The sequence below is a fragment of the Siniperca chuatsi genome, linkage group LG18 (assembly GCF_020085105.1).
Source record: "Siniperca chuatsi isolate FFG_IHB_CAS linkage group LG18, ASM2008510v1, whole genome shotgun sequence".
NCBI lineage: Eukaryota > Metazoa > Chordata > Actinopteri > Centrarchiformes > Sinipercidae > Siniperca > Siniperca chuatsi.
In genome coordinates, this window is record NC_058059.1 from 22,681,542 (window position 1) to 22,705,978 (window position 24,437).

At 39.4% G+C, this 24,437-nt stretch overlaps 1 protein-coding gene across 2 annotated transcripts in view; it reads left to right on the forward strand.

Annotated features, from left to right (window-relative positions):
• The window catches only part of rab27b (RAB27B, member RAS oncogene family), a 72,345-nt gene that overhangs the window by 22,609 nt on the left and 25,299 nt on the right, over nucleotides 1-24,437 (forward strand). The window contains exon 1 of one of the 2 annotated variants that reach the window (XM_044174025.1): nucleotides 16,299-17,379. The exons of the other annotated variant lie outside the window; for it this stretch is intronic. The gene's annotated coding sequence lies outside the window, so the exon portion shown is untranslated. Of the gene's footprint in view, nucleotides 1-16,298; nucleotides 17,380-24,437 lie in introns of those variants that run through there. 2 annotated transcript variants of the gene reach the window in all.

The window sequence follows — 24,437 nt, forward strand, 5'->3', positions numbered from 1 at the left end:
TCACCATCTTAGTTTAGTGTGATAGCATGCTAATATTTGTTAATTAGTACTAAACACAAAGTACAGCTGAGGCTGATGGGAATGTTATTAGTTTTGCAGGTACTTGGTCATAAAATAAAAGTATTGGACAAATTAAAGTTTTGATCTGATGATGGCGCTAGATTAAAAGTTAAAGCGTCATTAATGTTAACAATTCATCCTCTGGGGAACATGAATATGGGTTCCAAATTTCATGGCAAACCATCCAATAGTTGTTCAGATATTTCAATATGGACCAAACTGACAAGCTCAAGCTTTTTTATCGTAAGCAACCCTGGAAAATGGACTGACTGACATGAATCAGATTTTAGCAAGTGCTAAAATCACCAGAAATATAAGGATAACAGTACACAGTAGGATATTTCTCGTTCCTTTGTTCGAGGAGTTATTTCCTTCAAATAGCTGTTTTCTTGCTTTGGAATGAAACTCTTCAAACACAGGTAATTTGAAGAATTTGAGTTAATTAAAAGTCCTATCCTCACAGACTTTCTTAATAAATACAAATTCTTTAATTTGTCTCCATTTATCTATTTGTTGCCAACTGCCATTTCTGCTGACTCGTCGACATCACTGCGGCCTGTGAAGAGAGCGTGACATTAGTACGTGATGATCAGCAGTCGAGCTACAATGGTCTCCATTGTGCTGGCAGGAAACAACAATGTGAGTGCTCGCTGAGTCACATTTTGCCCCGGTGTGTCTAAACAATTAATACCTGTTCTCCTCAGTTTGTGAGAAGCTGCTGTGTTCAGACTCAGCATGTCGGTCTCATGCAGGATGTCTCATTTCAGAGGTGACGTAACCAAGCTTTTTTAACATAAACATGGGCTTCTGTCTTTTTTTTTTCATACTTTACATTGCATTTACCTTCTGAGAAAACCCCCCATTTTGTCCAAATCCAAATCTAAGCTCTTATAACTTTCTAGAGATTCGAGATTTTGCTTCTATCTGACATGCTGGCAGATTCATCAGGTCACAGGACAGCTGTTTTCTCCAAATTGTGTGTGTGTTTTATTGTTGTATGTGAGGGTCCACACCAACAAGAGCTGCACCATGCCACACACATACTATCACACACAAGGTCCAAAATGAACACCCACCAAGCACCAAATGCGGGTAGATTTTCTGTTTGGTGAGTAAAACCATGTTACTAAAGTGCAATAAAAGCTTTGCGAGTAAAAAGCCAATAAGAGTAATTTATCAAAACATTTAGCGCCTTAGAACTGATATGTATTTTAAAGGTCCAGTATATAACATTTAGGAGAAGCTATTGGCAGAAATGGAATATAAAATGTATGAGTATGTTTTCATTAGTGTATAATCATCTGAAAATAAGAATTGTTGTGTTTTCATTACCTTAGCATAAGCCGTTTATATCTACAGAGGGAGCAGGTCCCCTTTCATGGAGGCTGCCATGTTGCACCGCCATGTTTCTATAGTAGCCCAGAACGGACAAACCAAACACTGGCTCTAGATTGGGCCTTTCGCGAGTTTCGTGGCCACCATAGTTTCTCTTACATGCTTGGAACAGGAGGGTGATATGAGCGGTATTCAAATGGTTGCAAACTGCAATTTCACCGCTAGATGCCACTAAATCCTACATACTGAACCTTTTTAAGGAGTGTCAGCCAGAGAGCACAAAAATTAAGGGTTTATTGTAATAGCTCCTTGCGCCTGGTTTACTAAAGGAAAGACAGCTTATATAATCACACTATTTACCGCCCAGTGAAAGCATGTTTTAATTTAGACACAAAAATCTACCTGGTTTGCGCTTGTCTTAGTAAATCAGAGGGTGAGTTTTTTTTGTATCACAAAACTGAGGATTAAAACTTACCTACAGTGTGAACTCTCCCATTCTCTCCTGGGAACCTAAATTTCAAAAAGTTAGGAGTCGGACTACTATGCCTACCAAACATGAAGCAAAGTGCAACACCAAGGTGATTTGCTACTGTCACTGATCGATATCAGCTCACATCTGCTGGGCTGACTGCCTTTTTAAAATTTATTTATTTTTATTCACTAGTATATTCTGGTTAAATCACTATGATTAGTATTTAAAATATTTTTTATAATCCAAAGATCTGCTTAATGAGGTAGCTTAAGCATAGTCTATAGGGATGAAAAGTAAGGAAAGACCGGGTGAGTAGGTGAGGATGGGCTGTGAATGGGTTCAAATGTACAAAAAATATAAGAAATAGTAATTAATATCCAACATACATATTAAAAGTATAAAAGAAAGTATATAAACACATTATAGTACCTTTTTATGGGAGTAGTCTAAAAGATCCTCCAACAACGATATCATCATCCATCACAATGCTTCACTGTGGACATCATCATATGCTAATTCAGTTGACATTGCCCAGCCCTAGTATGTGTGTGCATGCTGTCTGTCTATATCTATATTATTATAACTTATTTTCTACTGTTTTAATATTCTGTAAAGTACTTGGATTTGCTTTTGTGTCAGTTTGTGCTCTACAAATAAACTTGAACTTCATCAAATTCAAGTTTTACCAGTACAATTCATAGTCAAAACAAAAGTACCAAATATTTAATAAACCTTAATAACATTTAATTTTGTCTCCTCACTGTTAATGGACACGGTTTTGTGTAATTTACTGATTCTTAAGGGCAACACAGCACTGCAGTGTATGACATGCAACACCTGCAACCATTGTTTTCTATGTAAGCTGTGCACATTGGTGTCATTGCCGGTTGATGCAAATTGATGTGAGGCTAAATGATGCTGCGCTTTAGTGGTGTCATGCATATTTATCAAAAGATAAATTTCTGTAATGTTAAAGTGTACGTTTTCCAAAGACAATTGATAAAAAAAAAATTAGCCCTACTTTCTCTCCTGTTTGTAAGGAGCAGCTTTGTCTTCGTGCTGGGATTTGAACTGGTGACCTTTCACTTACAAGCTGTCAACTTTTCTCCTCTTAGGAGAAAGACTTGGTTGTTGTGTTCTGCTGAGTCTCTGTCCCTGGGTAAACAGTTTTAAATAGAAGAGGACATTCCTTCAGTGTTTTAACAGGGCTGTAATAGAAACTGCATGACTGACTGATTGTTTTCCACCTTCAGCTCAGCTGAGACCTTGGTGGTGGTACTGCAGATGAGTTTAGTTGAATCAAGAGGCAGTTGATTTTTTTGGCAGTTCATTTAGATCTTGAAAAGACCAGTCCTTTGCATATTTCACACCTCCAAGTACAAAGTCTTTGTACTTGCTCAGCATTTCCAAAATCATACCATCAGTAGGCCTGACCCAATTATTACATGATCACCTGACTGTGATTATTTGAACTGACCGTGATCATTTTGCATAAACGTTAGATTCCACAATCAAGGGTCGTTTTGAATTTTGAGTATTATTTATTATTATTTACATATGGATATTTAGGGGGCTTTCACATCAGGGACCTGGGCCCGGATCCGAGTTGAGTTACACTTGACCCCAAGTCCAGTTCGTTTGATTAGTGTGAACACTGTGTACCATATCTAGGCACGGTTTGTTGATCTGTGCCTAGGTCCACTTGAAAAGGTGGTCTCGAGTACAGTTCATATGTACTTGGGTACGGTTCGCATCAGTGGTGAAAACAACTGTACCAAAACCAGGAAGTGGACTGCGTCTTTAGAATGTAGAAATACACGTATGTCCCTTCCGTACTGACTGCCGACATTTAATGACACTTTAGGGCAGTGAATAGCTGCAGGTGCAGAGTGGTGCTGCACAGCTTTCTAACCGTGTTGTAGACTGTATAAACAGACTTATATACAGAGTTAAACAAAATATATTTTTGTTGTCACCAAGTTTATTTTTGTATGAGGAAAAGTGGATTAATAAACCCTTTTGCTTTAATCTGTAAGAGGAGTCGATGCGAGATGTGTGGATATAGCATAAGAAACACGTGTTGACTTAAGGTTTACACTCTGTACCAAGTTTTGGATCCTACAGGTGTGTTTCCATCAGCTGGGTTGAGGCAAATAAACTATCTACCTGATCACAAGGTTCCAGTGTCAGAAAAAAAATATGGAATTAAAGAGCTTGGCTGTTTAAACCTTACTGCTATTGGGCAGGTTCGTTTGTTTCAACTCATATGCGTTGCGGCCCCTGTACAAGGCTGAGTCCTTACTGCAGTGGCCTGGGATAGAATCCTTTTCTGCATGTTAACACCCCCCCCCCATTAAATAAAGGCAAAAATCCCTCAAAAAATGTTGTGTAATGTAATTGAGAGAGAGGGGGAGAGACCAATAATAATATGACTAATAATAATTGGAATAGCAGTTGTTGAGCAGGAACATGGGGTCAGTCGGTAGCTCACAATCAGAGATCCAGACTCTGCAGCTCCGGAGGCAGAAATAGCTGCAAGAAGCGACAGAAGGAGAGAGACGAGAAAGCCATGATCTGCGTTTCAAAGTCACAGTTTGATGGTTTGCGCAGATCACTTACAGAGCCCAACATTCCCATCGTCCCGCCTTAGGAGGCATCGACAAACACGTACAGCAGAGTTATTGCTACTGCCTCCAAGTGAGGGGAGGTCTACACTGTTTCCTAAAATATATATTTGAAAAAGTTAAATGGGGATTGTTGGTCCTTGCTATTGCAATATTCTTTTTAGTAGTATTAGGAGTACTTCACAAACTAGGCTTAATAAGACAATTTATGAGGCTAGTAGGGAAATTCATTACACTTATTTTGCAACTATGGTTACATTAAAATGAATGACTCCAGGAATGACTCCATTCTCATGGATGGCTTATGTTTTAGGATCAAGTAAGCCTGATCGAGCCACTGACTGCTAGTTGAGATGAAGACTGTTTTTGCTGTGGCGTAGTAAGCATTTTGTTTTACACCCGCATGAGTGCATTCCTTTGCATTCAATGTTTGTTTTCATCAATTAGAAGTGCGTAGACAAATTCCTCCAGCCGCAATGAACCTAGATGGATACATGTTTATAACAGTTTCCACCGAATTTATAGAAATCAGTCCATAAGACAATTGGGGTCCATATAACCCCATAACAGAAGATGCATTTGACATCCTATTAAGACAAGGAGGAATTTACGATACATGTGAAATAGGAACAAATTTAATGCCCAGAACCAAATATAGCATGACATACAGTCATCTTGTGGATACCCTTATGACACAACTAGCATGGTATGGAATAATCCCAGGAACTCAAACATTAACATGCTGCCTTACTCCTAGTGTTTTGACAGAAAACGAGAGAAGCCCAACTGTGGCAACCCCCACCTCTCATCTGCAGCACGCTCTAATCTGCGGGCAGATGTGGACCTTTCGCAACCCTGTTAAACTGCCTCCACCAGCACTGATGGTGAGCCAGGGAGCAACCTGGAACCACAGGGGACATCATCTGTGTCCTTGCCGGGAACCAAGGAGGAGCAGGTGAACAAATTGGGAACGCTGGGGTCCAAGCCTAAATCCCAGATGCCCTTAATGTGAGGGCACAATCAGAGTTGGTTGTTCCTAGATCAGATGAAGGCTACTAAGCAATGATAGACATCCTGTTAAAGCTTCCAGGATTCTCTCCCATTCTTTATGCAGAGAACCACGAACAAGACTGCTCAAAGCTGAAAAGCCTGCAGCTTTACAATTGCAACAATGACAAGCTTAGCTTGACTCATCTCTCAAAACCTAAGAACTGGCTAAAATAGCGTATGCTCGACTGGGGAAAGTTCCAAACCACCCACCATTTCTCAATCCTGACGAACGGTACTGGGAGCTTAAGATGAACAGCAGCATCAACACCACCACCATGATTCCAACTCCACCATGTGGAATAATCTGTTGCAACCACAAAGAAGGCCCTTGGTGCAAAATACAGTCCCTTAATGGGGCCAGAATCTATGTCCTTGAAACCCCTCCTAAAACCCCTCCAACACAAACTGTTCCAATACCACCTTTAATGAGGCAGCAACCTATGCAAACATGCCTTTTCAGAACCAACAACCCCCAAAGCGCGTCCCACTGCGGAGGAGGCAGGGGCCACTGGGGAGAATCCCACCCCTGTGCGGGCAGGGACCACCTGAGCAAAATGCAAGAGAGGGTGTTGGGAGAGGGAAAAGGTCACAGATGCATTCTGCTGGTGCTCCCTACCTAGCCAGCCATTTAAAGAGAAAAAATGACTTCACTTAAGGACTGAGACTGAGAAACAGAAGAGTTGAGGTTGCTCAATACCTGAGCATCTGCAAAAAAGGAGAATGTGTGGATGAAGCAGACAACTTACTCTTTCTTAAGCAAACAGGATGTTCAGTCTGAAAACAGCTATAACTGCTTAGAAAAAGGAACTTATGTTTGCGTTCGTAGATTTGGCATGTTTACTCTATACCAATGAAAACCCATGTTGCTTGTTTTATGAGCATATACTGTATTTTATAGAAGCCATACCTTTGTTAGATTTTGATAAAAAACACTCAGCTCCAGTGTATGAAAGAAGTAGTAATAGCCTCTTTTTTTGGGTTTTGTTGTCCTTTTTGTCCTTTTTGACATTTTGTGCCTTTTGGCAGCTCTCAGACAATTAGTCAGATTTTTCACTTTGTAGCTGCTGATTAGGAATTTTGTTTGGTTTCTTTATTCTTTTTATTCTCTTTTCCTCTATTTCAAAGTATTAGTTTCTGAACGTAGGCTTTGTATGATTTCTGGGGTTTGGTAAATAAAACTAGATAAATCGTTTTGATTTATTTAAAGATTGATGATTCTCTGGACCTGATTCTTTGATCCATCTATCCAAGGCTTCCTTCACAACAGTTTGGTAAATCCTCTTGTTTTCTAATAATTCTCTAAAATGTTTCTCATGAGCAGGACTAGCGGTAAAGGTATTAGGGCAGGAACTCGAAGCAGGGGAGATGTCTAGTGTGGGGGACATGCCCTCTCCTGTCCTCTGGTTCTCTGCCAGATATTAATATTCTTTAGAAGGAGTGAGACCTTGTAATACATACTGAAATAAATTTTCTCCAGTGGTTAGAGACACCAGAATTAGGTATAAATTCCCCTCACCGGTATTTTCCAGTGGGACCCCAGTGTTCACCGGCTTTTCGGTGCGCTACTACAATATGTGTAAATCCTCAAACAAACTGACAACCTAGCTGATAGGCAGGGAGGAAGCGTAGTAGTCTTAGTAACTTGAGCATCATGGCAGTATTTGTGAACGGTTAAATAGCACCAAACCAAAAGGAACGGGACTTCATTGGACTGTGGCCTAGGCTCCTAAAGAGTGCCCGGATTGACACTTGTGTTAGATTTTAGAGTCCATCAGAACCAGTCAACAGTATATATATATACAGTGGTGTGAAAAAGTGTTTGCCCCGATTTCTTATTTTTTTAATGTTTCAGATCATCAAACAAATTTAAATATTAGTCAAAGATAGCACAAGTAAACACAAAATGCAGTTTTTAAATGAAGGTTGTTATTATTAAGGGAAAACAAAATCCAATCCAAACCTACATGGCCCTGTGTGAAAAAGTGAGTGCCCCCCTGTTAAAACATAACTGTGGTTTATCACACCTGAGTTTAATTTATCTAGCTACACCCAGGCCTGATTACTGTCACACCTGTTCTCAATCAAGAAATCACTTAAATAGGACCTGCCTGACAAAGTGAAGTAGACCAAAAGATCATCAAAAGCTAGACATCATGCCAAGATCCAAAGAAATTAAGGAACAAATGAGAAAGAAAGTAACTGAGATCTATCAGTCTGGGAAATGTTATAAAGCCATTTCCAAAGCTTTGGGACTCCAGCGAACCGCAGTGAGAGCCATTATCCACAAATGGCGAAAACATGGAACAGTGGTGAACCTTCCCAGGAGTGGCCGGCCAACCAACATTACCCCAAGAGCGCAGCGACGACTCATCCAAGAGGTCACAAAAGACCCCACAAAAACATCTTGATGATCCCCAAGACTTTTGGGAAAATACTCTGTGGACTGACGAGACAAAAGTTGAACTTTTTGGAAGGTGTGTGTCCCATTACATCTGGCATAAAAGTAACACGGCATATCAGAAAAAGAACATCATACCAACAGTAAAATATGGTGGTGGTAGTGTGATGGTCTGGGGCTGTTTTGCTGCTTCAGGACCTGGAAGACTTGCTGTGATAAATGGAACCAAGAATTCTGCTGTCTACCAAAAACTCCTGAAGGAGAATGTCCGGCCATCTGTTCGTGACCTCAAGCTGAAGCGAACTTGGGTTCTGCAGCAGGATATTGATCCAAAACACACCAGCAAGTCCACCTCTGAATGGCTGAAGAAGAACAAAATGAAGACTTTGGAGTGGCCTAGTCAAAGTCCTGACCTTAATCCTATTGAGATGCTGTGGCATAACCTTAAAAACGTAGTTCATGCTCGAAAACCCTCCAATGTGGCTGAATTACAACAATTCTGCAAAGATGAATGGGCCAAAATTCCTCCACAGCGCTGTAAAAGACTCATAGCAAGTTATCGCAAACGCTTGATTGCAGTTGTTGCTGCTAAGGGTGGCCCAACCAGTTATTAGGTTTAGGGGGCAATCACTTTTTCACACAGGGCCATGTAGGTTTGGATTTTGTTTTCCCTTAATAATAACAACCTTCATTTTAAAACTGCATTTTGTGTTTACTTGTGTGATCTTTGACTAATATTTAAATTAGTTTGATGATCTTAAACATTTAAGTGTGACAAACATGCAAAAAAAAAAAGAAATCAGGAAGGGGGCAAACACTTTTTCACACCACTGTAAATACATATATGTGTGTACATATATATGTGTGTATACACACACACACACACACACATATATATGTCGATGTAGATATATGTATATATTAATGTATATTTTTGTATATGTGCACTATTCAAACTCAGTGATGTGAGTAGTTGTGTTGTCTCAGTAAATCAATTGTTTGGTCCAGTGGCCTTTCATGTCTCTGTCTGCTACTCATTTTCCTATTAAACAAATCATGTGGAACAGAATGAAAAACTGAACTATCCATGACATGCCAACATGTCCTGTTGCCATATTGGCCCCAACTTTATTCATTCAGTGACAGACTGACTAGACTGCTGCTGTTTGAATGATTGATGCTTTTTACTTAGCAAACCTTCTGCTTTCAGTTACAACAGTCATGCCAGGATTAAATGGGAAACATTTAAAGCTTTTCTACGAACTAACAATTAATAACAGTAATGTTATAATACCTGCCTGCAAGTCAAAAGCAACATTTATCTTAAATTTAAAAAGGACTTCAACTATGATTATTTTCAGTTGACCTGTATATTTCTCAACACAAGGTCCAATTCAATTTTATTTATATAGCGCCAATTCATAACAGAAGTGCTTTTCCTATAAAACAGGTCTAGAGTGTACTCTTTATATTATTTACAGACCCAACAAATCCCACCATGAGAGAGAGCGATAGAGTGAGAGAGAGAGAGAGAATTCCACCTAGACTCTTAAAATAGTACTAATGTAATATTAATAAAGTAATAATAATAGGAGTGATAGTCATAGGAATTATAATGACAATAATAGTAACAAGGCCAATAACAACAACTGTAGTAGCAGTTGTCAAGCAGGAACACAGGGGCAGCAGGTGGCCCACAACCAAGGATCCAGTCTCTGCAGCTCCGGAGGTAGAAATACCTGCTGAAAGCGACAGAAGGAGGGAGGAGAGAGATGAGAAAGCACAAAACTACGGGTGAGAGAAGATGTCGAGTTAGTAACATGCAGTAATGGGATAAAAAGGCATACAGATGGAGAGGAAGAGAGAGGAGCTTAGTGCGTCATGGGATGTCTCCCGGCAGTCTAGGCCTATAGCAGCATAACTAAGGGATGGTTCAGGACTCACCCAAGCCAGCCCTAACTATAAGCTTTATCAAAGAGGAAAATCTTAAACCTACACTTGAATGTGGAGATGGTGTCTGCCTCCCGAACCCAAACTGATTCCACAGGAGAGGAGCTTGATAACTGAAGGGTCTGGCTCCCATTCTACTTTTGGAGACACTAGGAACCACAAGTAACCCTGCATTCTGGGAGTGCAGTGGGGTAATAAGGTATTATGAGCTCTTTAAGATATGATGGTGCCTGACCATTAAGAGCTTTATAGGTGAGTAGAAGGGAGCCAGTGCAGAGAAGCTAATATTAGAGAAATATGGTCTCTTTTCCTAGTTCTTGTCAGTAGATGTGCTGCAGCATTCTAGATCAACTGGAGAGTCTTAACGGACTTATTCAGGCAGCCTGATAATAAGGAATTGCAACAGTCCAGCCTAGAAGTAACAAATGCATGGACTAGTTTTTCTGTAACATTTTGAGACAGGATGTGCCTGATTTGCGCAATGTTACGTAGGTGAAAAAAGGCAGTCCTTGAAGTTTGGGTCATGTTGGAATTAAAGGATAAATCCTGATCAAAGAAAACTCAGAGGTTCCTTATGGTGGTGCTGGAGGCCAGAGAAATGCCATCTAGAGCAACTATATCTTTAGATAATGTGTCTCGGAGGTGTTTGGGGCCAAGTACAATAACTTCAGTTTTGTCAGAGTTTAACATCAGAAAATTGCAGGTTATCCAGGTTTTTCTGTCCTTAAGGCATGCTTGAAGTTTAGCTAAGTGGTTAGTTTTATCTGGCTGAATCGAGATATAATTGGGTATCATCCGCATAACAATTATAGTTTATGGAGTGTTTCCTAATAATATTGCCTAAAGGAAGCATATATAAGGTGAATAGAATTGGTCCGAGCACAGAACCTTGTGGAACTCCGTGACTATTTAGCACGGAGGACTCACCGTTAACATGTACAAACTGAGATCGATCTGATTGATAGGATTTAAACCAGCTTAGTGCGGTTCTTTTAATGCCAATTGAATGTTCCAGTCTCTGTAATAGGATGTGATGGTCAATTGTGTCGAATGCAGCACTAAGATCTTACAAGTACAGAGACAACCCCATTGTCTGATGCAATTAAAAGGTAATTTGTAATTTTCACCAGTGCTCTGTCTGTGCTATGATGCACTCTAAATCCTGACTGAATATCCTCAAATAAACTATTGTTATTTAGAAAGTCACACAACTGATTGGCGACTGCTTTTTCAAGGATCTCAAGGAGAGAAAGGGAAAGTTAGGTATTTAGTTGGCTAAAACCCCTGGATCAAGAGTGGGCTTTTTAAGAAGAGGTTTACAGCTATTTTAAAAGACCATGGGACATAACCTGTTAATGAAGACAGATTGATCATATCCAGTAAAGAAGTGCTAACTAAGGGTAAAACGTCATTAAGCAGCCTAGTTGGAATGGGATCTAAGACACAGGTTGATGGCTTAGATGAATTAATCGTTGAAGTTAGTTGAAGAAGGTCAATAGGAGAAAAGCAGTCTAAATATATATCAGGTTCTACAGCTGTTTCTAAGGTTCCTGTGTTTGAAGATAAATCAGTACCAAGGGGGTTGAGGGTAAGACGTGATGAATTGTTTCTCTAAAAGTTAAATTTTATCATTAAAGTAGCTCATGAAGTTGTTACTGAGGGCTCTAGGATTACATGGATCAATAGAGCTGTGACTCTATGTCAGCCTGGCTACAGTGCTGAAAAGAAACCTGTGGTTGTTTTTATTTTCCTCTATTAATGATGAGTAATAGGGTGCTCTGGCAATACGGAGAGCTTTTCTACATGTTTTAAGACTATCTTGCCAGACTAAACAAGAGTCTTCCAGGTTGTTGGAACACCATTTCCAAGTTTTCCTGATGTTTGCTTTATTTTGTGGGTTTGGGGGCTATACCATGGAGCTAACCTTTGTTTTATTATTTTCATTTTTTAGAGGGGCGATAGAATCAAGTGTCATTCACAGTGAGCCTGCAGCACTATCAACAAGATTGTCAGTTTGGGAGGGGCTGAAATTAGCATAGGAGTCCTCTGTTGATACTCTGATATTAAATCGTTCACTTGTACAGCTTTAGATGACAAGAGATCTGATGTTTAAGAGTTCACATTTAATTCTATTCTGTTGTGCTATTTCAGCATTTTTGTTTAGGTTTTTATGTATAACTCCTCTTCTGTTAACTTTTGATTATATTAATTTAAGTGGTAGGGGGACAGACACTAAGGAGTTTTGGTTGGATAACTGCTCTGGAAGCACAGAGAACCGTGTAGGACTGCAACTCTGCCTCCTGGTCTCAGCTCTGAGTTGTTACTAGGTGTTTCCAACGCTTTCTGTCTCATGGACTTCCTCTGCGGATGGATTTTGCTTAGTTGTTATGCAGATGGTTTAGTTTGTTATCGTGTGAATTAAGTATGGAATGTTGTGATAATAGGTGAAAATAGGCATTATAGCCCTTGTCTCTGCTCTGTTCCACACTTGTGATTCAAGATTCAAGGATTTATTTGTTTCATACTCACATTTCTCAGTATGTTCAGTGAAATGTGGTGGTGCCATACTCGAGAGAATGGGCTAAAGTGTGCAACAATGGATTCCACCTTGTATTCCTTCACATCTCCGACAGCAAGTCCTGAGCTGCAAGCAGCAGCACGTCCACCCCAGGTACAGAAGGTTCAGAATTGACCATACCGTATGGATGATATTGCTGGCCAGCGTTGCTATGAAGCTTGCCACTACTTCCGCCAACTCATTGTTAACTGACAACAAACTAAACCGCCTCCATAACAACTAAGCAAATACAAGGCCACGAGATGTGGCTGAAAGCTTTGGAAACACCTAGTAAGTGGACCTTGTATTGAGAATGTTTTACCAAGTGCTATTTCCAAGGTCAAGAATTACCTTTTGAGCTTAATCTGTAAAATGTTTTCTTTTTGGATGCATTTGCAAATTGTTTCAAAATGCCAATCGCAAGTTCCCAGAGCCAAAGGGGACATCTTCAAATTTCTTGTTTGACCAACAGTCCAAAAAGATATTCAGTTTTATAATATGAAACCTACAAAATCAATCAACCAATGCAACCTATTCGTAGCGTGTGTCTCCAGGTGTTATGTAAACAGGTTGTATTTAGACCGAGCAAGAAAATTCTGTCATACCTGACTCTGAATTTATCTTTTATATTCTTGTAGAAGATTTACGGTTCCTCAGTGTTAGCTAAATCACTGTAAACATTCATTTATTCCCATTTCAGTCAAGCAACCTAACATCAAAACATGTGTTTTTGGCTGCAGGTGTTGTGCAGTATGTCTTTAATGTGCAGATCTACAGTGGGATGAAGATCAAGACTAGTTTCCCCATGGGGGCAATAAAGTATATCAGTGGTGGCCGGTCAATAGATGGCGCATGTGCTGCGCCCCACCAGCCACAAAGCTTAATTCAGAGTCGGCAAGCTTAATAAATGATTAAGCATTTAATATGTTATTATTATACAGTATATATAAATTAACTGTAAAAAATTGTCTATTTTATATTCTATTTCCAAATGGAAGCAATCCCACCATGCACTGGGATTTATGAGTATGAGTGATTGGTTGAGTAGACAATCAAGACCTCACACTAGAGAGACTGTCCCTGTTTGTATTTCTTGTGCTATCAATAATTCTAGCTTATCTTTAGAGTAGCAGAGACTTTTAGCCACTCTAAACCACTCTTTTCAGAAATAAAGTATTACATTAGGTCTAATATTTGTGTTAAAGATGCAAGGGGGGCACATTGTGGCACTTTAAGCTCTGACTTTATTGAACTTTTTCCTGTTTACATCTAGTCATAGTACGGTAGCACAATATTAGCCATTGCCAGCTCCACTGGTCCAGTCCAGCAGATGGCGACAATGTGACTAAAAAAGAGCGGTCAATAGCAAGAGGGCATTGTAGGCTAAACTGTAAGCTGTTGGCACTTTTATTATGCATTATTGAAAATTTGCATTGCTGTAACTATCACAGAAGCAGCAGCCTTTATTTATTGAGCAGAAAAGCAGAATGTGACAAACTAAGTGAAGATAATATTTTTGTTATGTTTATGAAAAACAGGAATGAATGCACACAGCATTTATGTTGAATTTAAATGTTTAAATTTAAATAAACCAAGGTTTGTTTTGTTTTCTAGAGGATCCTTCTCCTCTGTGAGAAAAGAGACAGTTAGATGAAGTAGGAAGCTGTTGGATGGAGTGTGTTTGCTTTTCTGATTCAATTGTTGAGTAAATGTAACAGTCTCCTGTCTGTCATTGAAGCTTTGTGCAGCAACCTAGACAACAACATAGTGTGTAAGCAGAAGCTCTCAGTGCCTGTAGCCCCACGCAGGTAAATAATCACCAGCTGCCTCTGGACAGTATAAAGGCCATTAGATCAAAAAATATATATATGACCAGTGCAAAATGGATGGAAGTTCATGGATAATGGGAGAAATTCTCTGTTTCTGACACCCAGATCAAGCCTAGTATCATTTTAATGACAAGACAAGAACAGAGAGAAATAGATAAGTTTTGATGCAACAGAATATTGTCTCCTGCTGTCCAAAGCCAATGATAGATCTTGTTTTGTCATAGTAACTGTCTGTGTTGTGGTTAGGTGGCCTTTAATGTGGCCTAAAGGTCACCAACATGAGTTGCATGATGCTTCACCGCCTGGACACATGTAGACTCCAAACCAGTTGAGAGAGGACAGGAGATATTTTCTCTTTATTTAGTTAAGTAATAATAATATATCTCCAGTCTCACACATTTATAATTTCTCTTACACCATTCAATATGTGCATGCAAGTCAGAGGTGTCTGAGACGGCACAAATGGAATTTACTGTATGTGTGGGAGACAACAGTACAGTTTGTCATAAAATAAGATATTTTATAAAAAAAAACATTTTTCTTGTTTTTCTTAAGATAAAAGCTACTCAGCAGATAACACAAACACACTTTCCCAGTAGCATCACTGACAAAATTGACTCGAGAAAAATCTCAGGCTGCTGTTTTTTGGTCACACCAGCATTTAAAAGGCCATATAGCAAAATTAAATCACAAAAACTGTACAATGAACGAGTTACCTGTCAGCCTGCTCGTTTGTTTGTGTGAACCAAAAACGGGCCGAACTAAAAGGCAACAATGTGTAATTTTTTTTCCTTGGTCCAAACCAAATGAACCAAACTACCGGTGTCAAAGCTACCACTTCATTTAAAGCTAGTAAGTTTCAGTTGAACTGAAGTGCCTTATTGTGTGAAGGGAGGAGAGGAGAAGGAAGAAAGAGTGAGAAGCAGAGCTGTATCCTCCACCTGTATCATTTTATCCTTCCTCCCTGTGCTTTGCTAGTGTCTCCTAATGTTATTGTCATTTTGGATAATTGATGTTTGTAATGAAGCTGTGATGTTTGCCGGCCACACAGCTGCTACGATGTTGCTCACGGCAGACTGACAAGTTCAGGACTGAAATGTTTGTTCCTGTTTGAAACAAATAAAACAGATTGTACCTGGGCAGAACTGCTGTGGAAGTCGAATTATTCTCATTAGCTGTTGTAAATATCAGTGGGTGGAGCCAAATAACTATGATTTTCTTGTTAAACGTTGTCTTAACACAAGCAGCCATACAAGAACATTATCTAAACATAGATAATACTGGCAAAAGCATGATCTTAATCGGGATCTGATGCAAAAAGTAAATCTTAGTACCGTACCAGTACTTATATCATATGAACACTACTGGACACATGAACAATAGATAAGTAATATAATAAAATGTAAGAGATGTATGTAAATCTATATTGTGTATGGTGGATTGAGCACTGCGTCCTTTAGAAGACACTAGACTATTTTGTAACTGATATCTAACATAACCCTGTAGCAAATTATAGTTATTTAGTTAAACTGCGATGTGATGCAGATGAGTAAATCATCCAGGAGACTTCTACTTTTCTGTAATGAGTCTTTCATGGACAGTAAACTCAATTTGAAATAGAATACTACAGTGGGAAAACCAGCAGCTCCGCCCACTGCTCCACTGAGTAAACATCAATTAATAACTAATATTTGTTTTAGTTTATGCTCAGTCCATTTTTAAGTTGCTGTTGTCAGTTTGGCAACCTGTGGTAGACTTAGACTTTGTTTGGGATTTGGATGACAGATAAAAAAAAGAATTTACCTGCGGCTGTTTCATTTTTTTACCTTCTTCCTGTTTTACTGCTGCTAACTACACACACACACACACACACACACACGTATGGACACACACATACATATAGTTTCCTCCACCAGCATGACCTGAGGCTGCCCTGTGTGTGTGTGTGTGTGTGTGTGTGTGTGTGTGTGTGTGTGCGTGCGTGCGTGTCCAGAGCTAGCTTACTGTAGCTTGGCCCCACCCGCTCATTACACAGAGAGACGGAGAGAGAGACAGACAGAGAGAAGCAGAAAATAGCAGCGAAGGAAGAGGGAAAAGCCAGTCAGCTACTTTCATAGTTGGACAACAAATCGGTCGGTCATTTGGATAGTCAGTCAGTTGGTTAGTTGGTCAGTTAGGCAGTTTCTCAGTTTGTAAGTTAATCATTTAGTCAGTCATTCAGTTATTCATTTGGATAGTCAGTCAGTTAGTTGGTTAGTTGGTGAAAGAGTCTTTTAGTTAGTTAGCTAGTCACTTGGTCATCCAGGTAGTTTTTCAGTTTGTTGGTTATTTAGCTTCTTAATCAGTTAGTCCGTCATTTAGTTAATTAGTCAGTTGGTTAGTTTGTCAATTGGTCAGTCAATAATTTAGTAAGTCATTTAGATATTAACTTGGGTAGTCAGTTAGTTGGTTAGTTGGTCAGTTAGTCAGTCTGGCAGTTTATCATTTAACCAGCCAGTTAATTATTAGTCAGTTCAGTCGGTCAGTTATTCAATTATTACTTAGTATAGTCTGTCAGTTGGCTGTTTTTTATATTTTTAGTTGTTTTGCCAGTTAGTCAGTCAGTTAATCATTTGGTCAGTTATTCAGTTAGCCATACATTTTGTCAGTCAGTCTTTGAGTAAGTTACTAAATTTGCCAGTTGGCAATTAGTTGGTTAGTTGGTGAGTTAATGAGTCGGTCAGTTGGGCAGTTTATCAGTTATATTTAGTCAGTTATTCAGTTAGTTTTTTCTTTAGTCAATTAGTCAGTTGGTCAGTCTTTCATTCAGTTATTCAGGCAGCAGTTCAGTGAGCAAGTTAACCACCAAGACAGTCAGCAAGGCAAAGCCGTTAAACCAATCATCCATCCCTCCAGCGAGGCAGCGAGTCAGCTGGTGAGGGAGTGGCTTTCTGCTCTGCTGCCTCCAGTTTTCCAGTGAACCAGCCTCTCCCTCCGTCACTCCATCAGTCAGTCGCTCAGTCATCCGGTGGGCGTAGATGCAGGGCCGCTGGTCAGCTGTTCTGGACGGCTCGTATCTCCCTCAGGATCTCGCACTGTTGAATCAGCTGAGGAGCCACTGAGAGGTAAGGAGCTCAGAGACTCAGCAGGATGTTTGTTTGGTTAGTTTGTCAAGTACATTTCAGAGCTGTTTGCTGACTTTTGTAGGCTTGTGACAGGCTGCAGGGTGAACTGGTAGAGACAAAAAAAAAAGTTTTAACAGGGAAAGGTGATTGCTATATCCGTGGCTGTGGAACACCCTTTTCTACAAGTTGATAGGCCACATGGTGACTGTGGCTCAGGTGGTAGAGCGGGTCGCCCACTGATCACAAGGTTGGTGGTTCGATCTCCTCCTGTCCACATGTTGATACTGAACCAAAAGCCATTTATCATGTAACTGTTGGTGTGTTGTTGCACTCAGCTGCATCATCCAGGCAGCTTGTTATCTGGGTCGTGAGTGGCTGACTGGCGGGGACATAATTATGGTTATGAATTATCTCTCATGCTCAGTCTGATGATAGTGGTGATGTTCTGTAGGCTCATGACTATTGTTTTGTACTAAACCTTTCTGAAACACTCGACAGTGAAAGAGACCAAACCAAAACCAACAATGGATCCATTCTACCAACAAGTATTGTTGTATAGCCAAAGCCCGATAGCTTATTCCACTGTGCCATAGAGCTCCTTTGTTGAGGCACATCTTTGCAGTGGGTGACAGGTTCTTCATTACCATGAACACGGCCACTGTTTATTTTGAATCAATCCCACATACACCGTCCTGCTGCCACAAATACTCACTAGATTACCAAATGTGTATTAATCCGCTGCTGAAAGTAGTCCCCATCAAATTTGAGTAACGTTTGCTAAAAACTACAGTGCCCAGCTATTTAGAAAAATAGCTGGGCACTGGGGAAAAATACAGAATAACGTCAGTCATATCCTTTAGGAAACTAATGTGATTTCCTTTCCTTTAACTTTCTAAAAGCTCATTTCACCGGACACAACATGTAACACACCAATTTGCTGTTAAACGTGGCTGTTGAGTGTAGAGATGCCAACTCAAGCTGTGGTTGATGAATAAAGCCAATAAATTGAGCAACATTCACCGATGAATTTGTAGGTTTCTTTGATGTTTTGTGTATTTAATTCATCCAAGGGCCGGTCCATACCATTTCATTTCACTGAATACTTGTGATAGGAGCCTCTTGTGCTGTGTAGAAGAAAAACAAAACCCACTTGCTTTGTTTAAACAGTATTATCTGACAACTGGTTTTGACTGCAGAGGGGAAATAGTAATTTAAACTGTGTCATTTAAAGGCTGTAAGATGTTAGAAAACATTAATTAGCTGCAGGGTTCACTGGATGTGACTGAAAGTGTTGATGTGAAATTTCTGTGTGGTGATAAATGTCTCGTCCTCCTGCTCACATATGAGAGGCATTTCCTGTTTCATGACTTATAACAGGAGATTTGGAGGTAAATATTTAACTCTGGCATGCATGCATATTAGTAAAAATACAGAAGCCATTTTGAAAAATAAAAATTACATAAGTGTGTTTAGTTTGTGAAACCCCCCTGTGGCAATGAAACACTGAGCCATTTTAGTATTGTTATCTTGCTCTCGGCCAAACTTTGAGGCATTAAAAGAAAATAAAAAACACGTCTTGTTGGTAAGGCTTTAAAAATGCCACGTTTATTTATCCTCTCAGTACTTAGGTTGAAACATGACCTACCTACTAACCTAAAACACCAACTTGACTAATTTTCTGAAAAATATCCCTAAGAAATGACCAGCTTTGATTTATTTGATTTTGAATTGTCATTTAGTTTTTGTCAAACAACATGCTTAACAGCTGAAATAATCCCCCCCTCCCTCCTCTCTGTATCTGTGTTTAACGAGTCAGGCATGTGACATATTAGAAGTGTAAAACTCCCTTCTGTCTATTCATAGCAGAGGACAGAGACGTGTGTTTGTGTGTGTGTGTGTTTTGTGCATGATAAAGGCATTGTATAGTGGAGTGTTGTCATTAATTTCACCTTTTCAAAATCTTAACTCAGCACTGACAGGGCCATGTACATGAAAAAAATATAGAAACAAACATGCAACAGATTACAAAATCAGGAAATGTAGCAGGAAGCTGAACTAGGCTGAGACTAAATGGATTTAAAATTGTTAACCTATTTTAGTCTGCACTGAAATCTCATATCATTAACAAGTTCAATCTGGAGTGTTCTTAAAGAAGTACTAGAAATGAATAAGTTATAATTCTCTACATTGTCAGTATTCAAACTGTGACCATGCCTGTTTGTGGTTCTGTTCGCCTTACATTGGGTTTTCACTGATGGTGTGGTGTGTGTAAACCGTTTCCTGTGGTGTAAGTGTAGCATAGATGATGCTATCTTCTCTCAATATCTTCGGGCATTTTCACACCCAACATGTTTTCAACAGTTTATTTGAAATCCTAAACTCAGATCGCACCAAATAATGGCACAGAGACACTTGAAAAAGTTGTGTAGAGAGTAATCTGAATAACTACGGCAGTCAAATGTGATTTCGAATATTTGGATGCATGAACACCAAAGAAGACAGGGTGATCAAACGCAACACTCATATATATATATTTTTTTTTCCCCCAATTGTAACTTATACTAAGATTTAGTTGTGACACCATGGCAACAACTGACATTTCATCGCTGTCCATTTATAAGTTTAAAAGCTGCTTTAGGGAAAGTTTAGCGATTTACTTTTTTTTGTTTTTTCCTACCATTTATGCTCATAAAGAACCTGTGATGATCTCAAAATCCATCATCATCAAGCTGAAAACTTAAGTTCCTTAATTATTATAATTGTGAAAGAACAGGTGTGTTTTTCTACAGACTGTGAAACTAATCAAATACAGAAATATGGCAGTTACATTATCTAGTGTGGTTCAAGACACAGAAAACAAACACATAAACAATTTTTGTATCTTTCATTTACTCCTTGTTACAGACACACACACACACACACTCACATGTGCACTTCTAAACACCAGGGTTGTAAGAGCTGTCTTCTGGGCCAAATTAATTACTGATGAACCAGTTAGTGTGAAAGGGGTCAAAGGTGAAAAGATTTCCAATCCTGAGTCCCAGACACCAGGCAGTGATTGGAAGTAAAGAGATTAACTCCAAAGTGAAATGTTGACTGTTTGAAAACTAATCGCTGACATCAAAGTAAAACAGATTGTTAGTTTAATCCTTGTAAACTGCCAGATTTCATGCTGAACACTGAACTTTATTTTAAATTGGAGATCCAAAGGTTTTGGATTTCCACTCAGTGTAAATATCACATAGCTTCAAGGATGACATAAGAAGATGCACAATATACTGCTTTATCAACTTAAAGGCTTGTGAAGAGGAAATTTAAGGACAGTTTCTAAAGGAAAGAAGCTTAATTTTACCAAAATTTTTATTTTTTTGAGACTTTGCAGATTTAAAATTGTGAACCGTCGATGAAATTAAGCAGTATTGCTCCTGTGGAGACATTAGATTAGTTTCTTTACCTTAAGCATGGAGTCCACTTGGGACTGTGGTAGATTTTCTATTCAATTGCACGACAAATTTGTAATAAAACAACAGAATAAATAGCTCAGAATTATATCACCATTTCTATGTAACAGCCCACCATGAAGCTCCACATGCTCTTGAAAATATAAATCGTAACTCAAAGTACCTAAAATGGGATCAGAAAAGGTCACACGAGGAAATGCTCAGCCTAATTAGACTGAGAAGCAAACCAGAATTGTAGTGATTATTAGAATTTGCACTTGCTTACGCTTGGTATACAGAGTTCAGTTGTTATCTAAAAGCATCCGTTTCCATCCGTTATTTATTGAAACACATGTCAACAAGCAGTTATTGCTGGACCTAATTATAGCGGAAAAGGACATGATGACTTAAGCCCAAAAATAGAGCATAAGATGAGTTCATAGACTGTATATACAGATGGATGACATGACAGCTCCCCAAAAGTGAAGCCAAAGCATCCAGATCGCCCCCTGGTGGCTGGCTGCAGTATAGATCATAAACCCCGCCCCCTCCATGTTAGCGGATGGGACATGAGCCAAACTAAAAACTCAAAGTACACATCAAATACATTTTTCCCAAAGATGGTTTCTGTCATTTTAGGTAGTTCTTATCACGCTGATGAATGTTCAAGTGTTCATCGTTCTGATAAATTTGGTCCTAATTAGTTATTTGATGCTATAAAAAGGGGGGTTCCATGTCATGATTGACAGCTTAGGCCGGTTCGCGATTGAGTCGGCTGGGTGTGTGGGCGGGACCTCGATACCGCGGCTCCAACTACGAGCACTACTGCACAGACTCTGGCTCCAAATGACGTCACCAGTGCAAGATGGCATCTCCCGTATCCAGGATATTTTGGCTTCATTTTTGTATAGTGGGAGGAAGCGGAGACGCGTCATCCATCTTTATATACAGTCTATGGATGAGCCTCTAAACAGTGTAACAATAATAAAAACATTGAAAGTGGATATACTGTAGCAGTGAAGCCGTGAGGCCAAATAATTTTGCCTTAAGACGCAGGAGACACCGGAGAGCAGGGAGGGCACTGAAGGCTGATCATGATGCTCTGTGTTTTACTGTCCTGGGGCGAACAATAGGACCACAAATTCACTCAACTGACTGATCACATGTCCTCCAACTCAATAAGCAATGAAACAGAGTAGATTCAAGGAAAAGGAGAGAAGAGCTGAGGAGAAGAGAGACTGAGAGAATAGTCAAATAAGAGTCAAATACAGGCGAAATGTGCTGTGTAGAAGAGTGGTAGGTCAGAAAGGAGCTAGATAGAGTAGAAACACAGAGTAGAATAGATGATAGACGTTTCTCACAGAAGACATTTTGACTCAGTTTTGAGTCAACAACTAATATTTTTAATAATAAATGCATTCTATTATGCTGCGCCAGTTCCAGGCCCCTGGTATTGTGCACACTGCCTCACTTTTATGACTTACTGGGACAGCCAAATGGAAAGGACCCATTGTTATTAGTTTCACCTGTGCTATCATTCATTTCACTAGTTACACTTGTGCTTTCATTAATGTTACTAGCTACACCTGTGCTAGCATTAAAGTTAGCACCTGTGCTTCCGTCATAAGTTATACTTATCAGTTATAACTGTGCTATCATGAATGTTATTAGATATACTTGTGCTATCATTGACGGTTTTAGCTACACCTGTGCTGTCATTAAGTTACTAGTAAAGGCCATCTGAGCTGTCAGTGACTTTATTAGTTACACCTGTGCTATCATCAATGTTTTTTGTGTACCTGTACTATCATTAATGTTACAAGTCACATCTGTGTTACTATTAAGGTTATTAGTCACATCTGTGCTGTCGTTAACAATATCAGTTACATCAGTGCTGTCATTAATGTTATTAGTTATACCTAGGGTTAGGCTCGGAAAGGAAATTCCAATTGGTATCCTGTTCCAGGTTGGCAATGTTCCTGGGTCCACCAAACTCCAAGGCTAATTTAATCGATTCTTTTATCCCTCCTTGCTCTTTTGTATTATTTATCCTGCCAAAGATAGTTCCTTAGAGAAAGAGCAGTACTATCTAACACCACTCTCCGACCACGAGTGGACTGTGTACTTGTAGCTCAACAAGACCAATAGAGTGGGTAAATGTATAATAGCCATAATGGACTGAAAATAATGGAATCAGCAGAGAGAAAAAAACCTCTTCTTCATAACCCTCCAGATTACAGCTATCCCACACCTGCCGCACACAGTTGTTGTACAGTGGTTTGTTTTTCAGTTTGCTTGTTGTGTACAAATCCACAGCTGTTAAACAAAATCACGTTAAAGTAAAAACACCAGGACTATTGGAGTCATAAGACTCATAAGAGCAGATTTCAGCACAATGCACAACGCTTGTGTCTCTCCACATGAGTCTGAATTCCACAATAACAATGTTCTGTTCTGATTGTATTTGATCAGGTTTCATGTGGCTGTATTTAGTATAATTTCTGCACTCGAAATGGTTTGTTTATTTCTATCTGGACAGGAAGAGTTTTGCATTTGGAATTTGAAGATTGCTGGGTCTTTTGCACCGCACTCCCCAGAAATCAGTCAAACAAACAGATCTCTGGCGTTTTGTTCTTGGCATTTTCTGTTGAGCAGTTGAAGTTTCTTTAGCTGTCACTATCACTGCTCATGAGAACTACAGAATTATTCTTCTGTATTGCAAAGAAACCATTAAATGTTAAAAACCATCACTTCCTGTGCGGCAGTAAAGAATTACCATGTTGGGAACAAATGGAAATGCATTTCATGAACTGGATACGCTGTGAGCTGGGTCACTGCTGTGTTAAAGCAACCACTGACAGAGAACAGCAGAACATATTGGTTTAGATGGAAATGTCACAGGTTGTTACTGCAGTACTGTAAACACAATCTGTTCAGTCACTGGTCCTTATGTGTAGTTGTTTGGAGTGGCGATAAAGAAATAAGACACAAGTAGGCCATTTTATTGCCTTTTTTAATGATCTAATACATCTTGAATTAGTTCAAGTTTTTTACTAGAGTTTTAACCAGCCTTTTCTTTTTCCTTTGAAAGCAGTTGCTGAGCACATGGTCCAAAAAGTGGCCCACCTGAAAACGGTGGTCCAGGGTTTGCTTCCATTCCTGGTCATCCCCTGGATTATGTCAAGATATTGTAGATGCATAGTTGACATTTTGTCCAGAGGGTGGCGCTAGAGTAAAGTTTTTGGAGTGTTCAGAATCAAAAAGGTTTATCCCCTGAGCATGAATGTGCTCAGTAAATTTTAATGGAAATACTTGGCCTGATGATGGCGCTAGAGGAAAGGTCAGGGGTCATCTAAATCATTAGGATTCATCCTCTGAGACCAAGAATATTCACAAGAAATGTCATGTCAATCTGGACAGTAGTTTTGGAATAGTTTGCTTTGGACCCAAGTGTTAGATGGATGAAAAGACAGACCAATCATCCAACACTACCATCTTCTCACTTGACGGCTGATTGTTGTTTTCATTAATAAGTGATTAGCCCTCTCTCCCAAACTACTAAAATAACAAACCTGACTTCTACCACTTTTTCTCAATATCCCAGTAAACTTCAGAACT